The following is an 11,641-nucleotide window of genomic DNA, read 5'->3' as shown; positions in this document are numbered from 1 at the left end:
CTTCTGTTTATTTCCTCCGTTTGTACTCTTTCTCCTCTTCTCTTACCCTCTTTCAAGCAGCCCTTTCCTGGTTTTCTTTCTCACCTTTCTATTTTCAATTACACACATCTGGACCTTCATACATTGCTTTATTCACCCTTCTCTTTCTCTCTTCCTTTTCTACTCTTTCTCCTCTTCTCTTACCCTCTTCCATACGGTTCCTTTATATGCAACCTTCCCCGCTTTTCTTTCTCACCCTTCTGTTTTCAGTTACACGCATTTGCACCTTCATAAATTGCTTTATTCACCCTTCTCTTTCTTTTCTCCATTTGTTTGTCTTTCCGCTCTTTTTCCCTCTTCCGCAAACTGATTTTTATATACGACCTTTTCTGTTGTTTTTTTCTATTTCACATCTTTTGGTTGCACGCATTCACACCTTATTACTTTTATTTACTCACCCTTCTCTTTCTCTCCTTTTTGTTATCTTTCCTCTCTTTTACACTTTTCAAAACACTCCATTTATACACAATCTTTCCTACTCTTCTCTCTCACCTTTCTCCTTTCAGTTCAACCCATTTACACTTTGCTATCATTCTTTACTCACCCCGCTGTTTATTTACTCCTTCTTTACTCTTTCCTCTCTTTTTCCCTCTTCCGAATACTAATTTTGTTTACAACTATTCCTGCTTTTCTGTTCCTTCTTTCAGTTGCACCCTGTCACCCCTTTCTATCTCTCTTTATTCACTCTTCCTATTGTACTCTTTCCGCTCTTTTACCCCCTTCGAAAACTCCTTTTATCACGACCTTTCTTCCTTCTCTCCCTCTTCTCTCATCTGCACCAAGTCACACCTCCCTGCCTTTCTTTTCCTTTCCTGTCCCGTTCCCTCAGATTCAATCTTTCACTCTGCTCCATTCTCGTACATTTTCTGGTATTTTCGTCCATCCACTATTTCTTTTCCCTAGTCGTCCTCCTCCTCCTCTTCTCCATAATCCAGCAACCCTCCTCCTCTCTCCTCTGTGTTTCTTCGTCCACTTTTCTTTCTTATTCCTTCCACCTTATTCAGCTTTGTACCACCGCACAGTTCTCTACATCGCACTCCCTTCATGCATATATTTTTTTTTCTGTTCCCCTCCTTTTCACTTATTCATTCGTTCTCTCTCTCTCTCTCTCTCTCTCTCTCTCTCTCTCGCTCTCGCTCTCGCTCTGGCTCTCGTTCTCTCTCATTCTCGGTCTCCTCCAGGTAGCGATGTGACTAAGACAACAGTGAACCATAGCTAATCCCCTTGAGAAGCACCTTGGCCACCTATCGCACCCCTGCAGGCCTCTCCTCTAATCCCTAGCACCACCCGAGGCCATTATCCCGACACAGTAGCGGCGCGGAACCGAGGCAAGCGTTTCTAGGCCTTAATGGAGCTGACGGGGTGGGTGGTGGTGGTCGTGTTGGCGGTGGCGAGGCAACATGGCAGCGCACAACAGGACCCTTGCTTGCCCACTGGTTGCTGTTGCTCTTCATTCCGGTCTCGTTTCACTCGGTTTCGCTGTCAATGTGTGTCCGTGTCTCGCTATAGTTGTGATTCTACTATTGGTTACCGCTGTGGACTTAGTCTGACGAGCTGTGATCATCCGCAGGGTATAAATGTTTGTGTTGTGTTAGTGAGAGTGGGTTGTGACTCCGTGTGACTTGATTAATTACTTACCTGTTTGAATTTACCTGGAATCTGCTCTCTCCCTCTCTCCCTCTCTTATTTTTTTGTCTCATTCACTCCATTTGAGAGAGAGAGAGAGAGAGAGAGAGAGAGAGAGAGAGAGAGAGAGAGAGAGAGAGAGAGAGAGAGAGAGAGAGAGAGAGAGAGCGGTGGGTAGATTAGGTTTTGGGCATAGGTAGGACTGTATTTCGAATATCTTGTTTGTCTTTACAGTTACTCCTTTCCCTCTTTCCTCTCCCTCACTCTCTCCTTTCATCCTTTCTGCCCTCCCCTCCCTTTTCCCTCCCATTCATTCCTCTTAACCTGTGACATTTAGCCTTACAGAAAGTATTTTTTTAACTTTGTTTCTGTCCCCGTTTTTTTTTTCTATCTTTTTCCTCTCTCAGTTTCATATTCACATTGTTTTAACGTTACAATATCAAAGGAAAAGGAAAATCAAAAAGAAAAACATTCATTGACATAAGTGTTAGAGGGCAAATCCTTCTCTTCCTAAATTCATTGTCAGTTTTCTTTTTCTTTTTTATCCACGAGCATGGCAAGTTGACAAAAACGTAATCAATTTGCAACACCAGAATCAAAAGTGTGCAGTACAGTTTTTTTTTTTTTTTTTTTTTTTTTTTTTTACAGCACAGATTAACTCAAGGGCAACAAAAAGAAGATGTTAAAAAAAAAGTCCGCTAACTAATGTGTGTCTGAACAGATCTGTGTAACCTTGCAGAATTAATCCATTGCATCTCTGCTGTGGTGGACACGTTTCTGGTGTTGTTTGATGCGCATCGGATAAGTAAGCAAACATGATTATACTTCGCCTACAGTGTAAAAGCAAATTATTCAAGCTCTGATATTCTTTTATGACCGAATAGTTCTTAGGGTTAGAAGTAAAAAAAAAATAGTTAACTTTTTAAAATTTAATAATGATATGGTTTTCTTCAAGATCATTTACTTAGTTAATACATGCCTTTCTAATTGCCACCTGGCCTTGCAGATGTCCTTCGTTCAATATATTTTTTCCCCTTTATACACATTTTTTCCATGCACTAACTACTTTTATGCTGATGAAGTCTTTTGAGAGGCGTCCATGCAATCCTGATTTCACTTGGCATGCCAAAGAAAGTCTAATTAATTAATACATTTATATGCATTCGTTTTCATTTTTCATTATCTTTTTTTTCTACTCCAGCCGCTAACTTTTTCCTTCCTCAGAGATCCTGGGCACGACTTTGCGAAAACTCTTAGTGAGGAGGAGCGGGAGGAGGAGGAGGAGGAGGAGGAGGAGGAGGAGGAGGAGGAGGAGGAGGAGGAGGAGGAGGAGGAGGAGGAGGAGACGGAGGAAGAGAAAGAGAAAGAGAAAGAGAAAGAGAAAGAGGAGGACGAGGACGAGGAGGAGGAGGAGGAGGAGGAGAAGGAGGAGGAGGAGGAGGAGAAGGAGGAGGAGGAGGAAGAGAAAGAGAAAGAGAAAGGGGAGGAGGAGGAGGAGGAGGAGGAGGAGCGAAAGAAGAAAAAAAGAAAAGAAGAAAAAGAGAAAAAGAAGAGGGAATAAGGGAGAAGTAGAGGAAGAGGTTGAAGTAAACGAGGAAAGACACGAAAAACAGGACGAATGCAGAAAAAAAATCCTAAAACTTTATGGGAATGGAATCAGAACAGTCAAACCGGTAAAACGACTTGGGCTTGAAGAGGCAAATAAAAACCTTTGAACAGAGGGATCGTGAGGAGCCATTATTGGAAGAGTGAACAATCAAAAGAGAAGAGAAAAGAGACAAAGAAGTTAAAGCTCAGAGCAGGACAAGGAAAAAGAAGGATAAAGGGAAAGAAATCAGAAATACCGATGAAAATTAAATGATCATTCGATTGTAAAAGAGGCTGAGGATGGAGATAAATGAAAGGAAATAAAATCATAGAGAAGGGGAAGCAGGATGAGAAAGAAGTAGTATTTTAGTGAAGAAAAAAGGATTAAGGTGACAAAAAGGATGCAGAGAGAGAGAGAGAGAGAGAGAGAGAGAGAGAGAGAGAGAGAGAGAGAGAGAGAGAGAGAGAGAGAGAGAGAGAGAGAGAGAGAGAGAGAGAGAAAGGAATATAAATGGACCCAAAGAGTGAGGGTGAATGGAAAGCAAGGGATGAAAATTGAGGAAACGTGAGAGGAAAATAAAAATAAGGACAAGAGGAAAACGATGTGTGGATGGTCGAGGGAATGGCCACGAGGGAAGGCCGAGGAGATGGGGAAAAGAGGAGCAGGGCATGAAAGGAAAATAGTAAAGGAGAGGACAAGAAGACGAGTGTTTAGAGCAAGAAGTATGGCAGAAAGAGGAGCCACAAGAAAGGAATATATTAGAAAAGAGAAGAAGAGGAGTGTTTAGAGCAAGAAGTATGAGAAAGAGAAGAGCAGAACATGAGCAAGAAGCATGACAGAAAGAGAAGCAGAGCAGGAAAGGAAAATAAATAAGGAGAGGACAAGAAGAGGAGTATTTAGAGCAAGAAGTATTGCAGAAAGAGGAGCTAAAGGAATGGAAAATATTAAAAGAGAAGAGGAGGTGGAATGTTTAGAGCAAGAAGTATGACAGAAAGAGGAAGGACAAGAAAGGAATATGTTAAAAGAGAGGAGAAGAGGAGTGTTTAGAGGAAGAAGTATGAGAAAGAGAGGAGAAGAACATGAAAGGAAAATAGTTGAGGAGAGGACAAGAGGAGGAGTGTTTAGAGCAAGAAATATGACAGATAGGAGCGATAGGAGAGGAAATAATACAAGAAAGGAGAAGAGGAGTGTTTAGAGCAAGAAGTATGGCAGAAATTGGAGCGACATGAAAGGATATGTTAAAAGAGAGGAGAAAATGAGTGTTTAAAGCAAAAAATATGATAAACGAGAGTTGAGAAGAGCGAGTGATAAAAGAAAATGAGCGATATGCAAGGATAGGAAAGAAGAGAAGAGGGAAACTTGATAAAATATGTGCATGAGATGAATAGAAAATAACGAAATCTTATAAAAAGTAAAAACAAATCTAATGAGGAGAAAAAATAAATAAATATCAAAGTGAAATAAAGAAGACGAGACAAAGAGGTTATGAGACTAGATCAGAGAAAGAAAAACAAAGGAAAAAGGGAAACAGAGGCCAAACACGTGGACAAGAAAGGCAAAATAAAAAAGAAAGACACTGAAGGAAAATATGACTTGAAAGAAGGGAGTTGAGAGAATAAGGTGGACAGAAAAAAATGGAAAAAGAATAAAAAAATAGACACAGAAAAAGAGATTCGACAACGTGGATGTGAAGCCAAGGATAACGAAGAGAAGGATGGAGTAGGAAAAAAGAGTGAAGACTGAAAAGAAAGGAAAGAAAAGTATGGTGACAGGCAGAAAATGAGAAGATAGAAAGATAAAAAGGGGCAAGGGTCAGAAGGAGATAAAAAAAAAGCAATTAGAAGAAAAATAAAGGATAGACAGAAACGAGAGGGAGCCGAAAGGTACGGAAAAAATATAGCAATTGGAAGTGAAAAAAGAAGAAATTATCAGGAGACAAAAAAATATGAACCTACTTAAAAACAGAGAAAAATGGGGTGAGCCTAATTAAAAAAAAAAGAGAGAGAGAGAAAGAGGTGGAGGTAAAAAAGGGAGGAAGGGAAGATAACGATGAAGAGATAGTTCTAAAAAAAAAGATAGAAAGGGGAGGTTCAAGAGAATAAAGGAGAAAGATGATTTGGAGAGAAAAAAATGAATCAAACAGGAATGAGAAAGGTATGAAAGACAGAAACACTTGGATGAAAGAGGAGAGAAAAGAATGATATGAGGTTGCAACAAGAAATGGAGGTAAAAAGAGAATGAAAAGATAAACAAAAGAGTAACGAGAACCTGTGAGAAAGAATACAAAAGAAGAGAATGAGGAAATAGACAAAAAGTTAAAGAAACCAATCAAGAAGAGTGGAGGAGGAGAGGAACGTGAAAGAAAATGAGAAGACAGACAAAAAAAGTAAAAGGAACCAATCAGGAAGTGTGCAAAGGAAGAGAACAGAGAAGAAGATAGACTAACAGTAGAAGGGATCAGTGAGGAAGTGAGGAAAGGAAGGAAGCAGTAATGGAGGAGGAGAGGAGCGAAACCATTCCCCCTTCACACTATCACCTTGCAGACTCCATGTTCCCCAGGATATCAGATAATTGGTTCGCACGCTAGCTACTCCTCCTGTTGTCTTCCTCCTCCTCCTCCTCCTCCTCCTCTTCTCCTCCTCCTTTTCTTCTTCTTCTTCGTCGTCGTCCTCCTCCGTTTCCTCGTCCTCTCCCGCTTCCTCTTCCTTTCATTTATTTCTTACTCTTTTCTTCCCTCCCTTGTCATCTCCTATTCTAGCTCCTTTATTTTCTGTATTCTTTTTTTATTTTCTCTGTGTAAATCTCCAACTGAACGTTTTTAATATTATGTGCTCTTTTCCATCTGTACCTATCTATCAACCTATCTATCTTCATATCTATCTACTTTTTCTATCTATCTATACATCTGTCTATCTATCTAACTATCAACCAGTCGTTACTCGTGTCTGTTTTCAACTTTCGGTTTTTATCCTTCATAAGAAACCCTGTAATGCTTATCCAATGAGAGAGATGAAGTAATAGTATTAGCAACAGTTGCATTAATAACGATATATGTTGTTTTTATCGTTGTTTTTGTTATATCAGTAGCAGCAGCAATAGTCACGCCACAAAGTAAAACAGAAAGAATCACTACCGACCGACCATTCATGGGCAAAAATTTGAAGAGTTAATGTAACGCGGCAGGATGTTCCCCTAGAGTTGAAACATGCACTAAGGAAAGTACGGTAGACTAGATGGGATACTTTGTTATAGTTATAGACACAGAACAAAACACATGGACGGACACAGGCAAACAGACAAACAGCAACGAACTAACACAAAGGCAAAGACGAACAAACAGACTGGTAAATTCTCAGGTTGACAGACAGAGATGAGTTTGTAAATCTTGTTTCAGACATGACAGGGAGTTGCGAATTTCTCTCTCTCTCTCTCTCTCTCTCTCTCTCTCTCTCTCTCTCTCTCTCTCTCTCTCTCTGAAGCTTTTTTTTTCATTATATGGATGGAAATTAATACGCGGGCGGCGGTAATAGTTGTTAAAAATTAAAGCATTTCTCTCTCTCTCTCTCTCTCTCTCTCTCTCTCTGTTCCTCCCTCTCTTGCCCTCGGTAATATTACATGGGAATGGTTCAAATGGACATATATATCTTTTTCTACACAATTTTTAATCCTACTTTGTCTTTGGTTCATTAAAAAAGTATCATCATATTTTTTTTATTATAGTTTAGCTGTTGCGTCACCACGAGAGTCGCTTTGTGCTTGTTCAAAATTCATTCACTAAATACATGTAGCGAAATGAGGTCGAATATGTATATACTGTTTTTTTTATGCAGTGTTTGGAAAGCGGGGAATAGAGGGAGACAGACTGATAAAGACAGAGACAGAGGTTATGTATGCTTCTGTGTGTGTGTGTGTGTGTGTGTGTGTGTGTGTGTGTGTGTGGTATAGTGCAGTGTAGTTTAAGGTAGTTCAGTGTAGAGTAGTGTATTATAGCTTAGAGTAGTGTGGTGTGGTGTGGTGTGGTGTGTGGAGAGAGGGGGTAGGTGTGAGTGTGTCTGTAAGTGTGTGTGTAGGGATAAGGGGAAAGGGTTTGTCTGTCTCCCCGTCTGTCTGTCCCCGTGTATAAGAGAAATTAACTGAATTTTCACACCCATGGACTCGGGAACACGTAACCTTTTGTGAATGTAAAGAGCAGTTTTTCGCAGTGGGTCTGAATTGATACGAATAAATGTTGGAATGTTGCAAGTTTTTCATACGTGAACATTATACATAACATACGCTCATGTGTGTGTGTGTGTGTGTGTGTGTGTGTGTGTGTGTGTGTGTGTGTGTGTGTGTGTGTGTGTGTGTGTGTGTGTGTGCGTATGTGTGTCTGTTTCTATCCTCTGTCTCCCTTCCCTTCTTCCATTCAGTCCAAACCTTACCCTGCAAACCTTTCCCAAATCCCCGCTTTTTATTCATTTATCCACCGCCCGTTTTCTACTCTCTCCTTCCCCTTATCTTCCCCTTCATCCTCTCTCCCCTCCCCACCACCACCCGCTCATGGAAAGAGGTGATAGAAACAAACACAAACCAAAGGGTTATATGTTTTTTTTTTTTTTTATCTGCGAGAGTGTTTTGGGCGCAATCATCCTGGGAATGTACAGTAAATATAAATGATATGATGATGAATATATTTTTTTTTCTCGGTTTGCTGAATATTTGTGTGTATGTGTGTGTGTGTGTGTGTGTGTGTGTGTGTGTGTGTGTGTGTGTGTGTGTGTGTGTGTGTGTGTGTGTGTTATATTTTAGCCACCTGTGCAGTAAAAGGAAAGAAAACAAGGAGGAAAATATTAACTGGAGAGAAAGTAATAAAAACATGATTAGAAGGAAAAAACAGAAAGAGAGAAGTGGATGATAAACAGGAACAGCAGTAGTGTGAAAAAGAAAACGACGAAGGGAAGCTGGTTCGAGACTGACAGACGCAGACAGGTATATAGAGATGCATAGACAGAATGATAGATGTATTGATAAACAGATAGACACACTCGGAAGCGGAAACATACATGAATTGATTGAATGAAAAATAAGTGGAAAACAGACACGTAGATAGATAAAAATGTAGATATTGAGATACCTTCCCGTTTAGATGCAATGGTAAACGGATAGATATAATCGTAAACAGAAACTTACCTGGATTGACTGAACGAAAGATAAATTAAAAATAAACTGGAATGTAGATAAAAAAATGTTGATATTGAGGTTCATTCCCGTTTAAGTGGTGGTTTGTGTGGATTGATTGGATAATAGATAAATGGAAAACAGACACGAAGATAGATAAAATGTTGATATTGAGATACATAAATGGAAAACAGACAGGAAGGTAGATAGAAATGTTGATATTGAGATACATAAATGGAAAATAGACAGAGAGGTAGATAAAAACGTTGATATTGAGATACATAAATGGAAAACAGACAGGAAGGTAGATAGAAATGTTGATATTAAGATACATAAATGGAAATTAGACAGAAAGATAGATAAAAACGTTGATATTGAGATACATAGATGGAAAACGGACAGGAAGGTAGATAGAAATGTTGATATTAAGATACATAAATGGAAATTAGACAAAGATAGATAAAAACGTTGATATTGAGATACATAAATGGAAAACGGACAGGAAGGTAGATAAAAACGTTGATATTGAGATACATAGATGGAAAATAGACAGAAAGGTAGATAAAAACGTTGATGTTGAGATACATAAATGGAAAACAGACAGAAAGGTAGAAAAAATGTTGATATTGAGATACATAAATGGAAAATAGACAGAAAGGTAGATAAAAATGTTGATATTGAGAAACATAAATGGAAAATAGACAGAAAGGTAGATTAAAACGTTGATATTGAGATACATAAATGGAAAACAGACAGAAAGGTAGATAAAAACGTTGACATTTAGATACATTTCCGTTTAGCTGGATTGGGCGCTTTACATGGAGGTCACACACAGCAACGAGGTCGGAGCCGAAGCCAAACCCCTTGAAATGTTATGAAACGGAAGCCAGAGCGAGAGTAAGCCATTTGGGGCGCGCCGACGGCCGTGCGCCAACAGACCATTTGCGGAATGAAAAAACCCAACTTGCTTTTTTCTCCCATATCAGAACGGCCTCGTCTATACACTGATATTACTTACGTGAAAGCATGGAGTTTTAAGTTTTGTGTTTCAGCGTTTGAGATGGAAAGTAATTGAAGAGCTAATAAACTCGGGGCTTGTATGGATGAGTGGTGTCTGGCAAAGGCGAGACACAAGAAACGGATTAAAAAGTGGCTCCGTGAATCTTTTTGTATCATCGGAGTGGCTTATGATGGTTCGGGTTACTGTTTATCTTTCCATCTCTTTTGTTAGTTACGCCGCCGCCGCTGCCGCTCTCCTTCTCCTTGAGTGAGGGAAACGAATACTTGATGGAACACACGAGGCGCCTCACGACACTTTTCCATCGTCTCTCAAACTCATCCATCGTACCGGAGTCTGGCTTTGTTCTCTGGTCGGCCCCGCCTCAGCTTCCCTTTTTCATTCGGTGTGAGGACTGAGTGTATAAAACGTGGTCTTATGGAAGGGTTAAGGTTTTCGTTCCTCCAAAATTAAGTTGTCTGGAGCTGTAAGATGAATTTCGTCTCTGAAACTTAAAAATTCACTCACTCACTTGTGCTCCATTCCTTCTCTTCCTTTCCTTCTCCACGTTCTTCCAGTTTTCTATTTTGTTTTCATCTATATTTACCCGAGTCACTTACCAATTCCCAGTTTTCCCTCTCCTCCTGTTCGTCTTTTTCATCCTCATCCTCTTCCTTTTCCTCCTCCCTCCTATTCTTCCAGTTCTCAGTGTCCTATCTTCATCAACAGTTATCCCAGTCAGTTCCCAATCCCTAGTTTCGTTATTCCTCTAATTCCTCCTCTTCATCCTCTTCCTCATCCTCCTCTCCTATTCTTCCAAGTTTTTCATTCCTCTGGGTCCTCCTCTTAATCCTTTTCCTCCTCCATCTTCATTACTAGTTTCCCAAGTCAATGTTCTATCCCTAGTTGCCCCATTCCACCAGTTCCTCCTCTTTAACCTCCTCCTCCTCCTCCTTCTCCTCTTGCTGCTGTTAACTTCGAGCCGTGTCCACCTCTCCTCTCCGTTCCACCCCTTCAGCATTAAGCAGCGCCGTCACTCAGCCTCTGTACGCCTTTACCGGGGGCACTTCGATTACTCTTATTCATGCTATTAACTGTCGTATTTCCCGGGGCTTAACGACAGCGGGGCTAATTACGCCAATCACCCGACCATTAATTTCCCAGATTGGCTATACAATGAAGGAGGCGGGGTGGAGGAGGGGAGATGGGGGACGTAAGGAGAAAGGGGAAGGGGTGAGCTAAGGGAGTGGTAAGGGGGTGAGGGTGGGAGGAAGGAAGGTAGAGTGAGGTGGATGTAGATGTTAAGAGACTGAGTTCAAGGCGGGGAGAGAGAGAGAGAGAGAGAGAGAGAGAGAGAGAGAGAGAGAGAGAGAGAGAGAGAGAGAGAGAGAGAGAGAGAGAGAAAGGAGAAAAGAGAAACTAAGAGATAAGAAAACATAGAGGAAGGTTTCCGCTCCTAAATAGCTTCATGTTTTCTATCGTTATAATCGAAGAAATACCGTTTTTTTTTTTTTTTTTTTTTTACAGGGAGGGAGGCAACTCAAGGGCAACAGAAAAAAAAGCCACAAAAAGAAAAAGAGGAAGGTTTCCCCTCTTAAATAATTTCATGTTTTCTATCGTCATAATCAAAGAAATACCGTTGTTGTTTTTTTCATAGCGAGGGAGGCAACTCAAGAAGAAAAAAAACATCCACAAAAAGAAAAACACTAGACGCTACTCAAACAAAAGAAAAATAGAACGAAAGGCCTCTAACATCGTGACTCTTCTACTTCGTAAATTCACGCTCACCTGGTAGGGATCAACGTAATTCTGGTAACGATGCTGCCAACACAACACGCCCCGCGGCTCCAGCACGAGACGGCTTCCTGCAGGCGTGACAACGGTGCGTGCTGTTGCTCAGGTGACGCCAGTGTTGCCAGGGCCGCGACCCGTGTGTTGCTGCAGAGGGGGTGACTTGGGTATTCTGTTCGAGTCTTTGGTTTTAGGCCCCATTTCAGCCTCAATCCTCAGTTGGCCTTAATTTTGATGCTCGCCTCGCCCCGCGGTGGCTCGTTACACGCAAGTCTGGAGTTGTTGCACTGTTTCCACCTGAGGATTGCCTGCCATCACCCGCCCCTCCGCTCCCTTCACCTCCTGACCCTCACTGATGTTCTTCCACCGTGTTGACCTTTACACTAATGCTCCAGCGAGGCCGCCCAATTTTCCTGATACAATTTAATAAGGAGAAGGTAATG

The sequence above is a fragment of the Eriocheir sinensis genome, chromosome 35 (assembly GCF_024679095.1).
Source record: "Eriocheir sinensis breed Jianghai 21 chromosome 35, ASM2467909v1, whole genome shotgun sequence".
NCBI lineage: Eukaryota > Metazoa > Arthropoda > Malacostraca > Decapoda > Varunidae > Eriocheir > Eriocheir sinensis.
Note: the sequence above shows the minus strand (reverse complement) of the source record.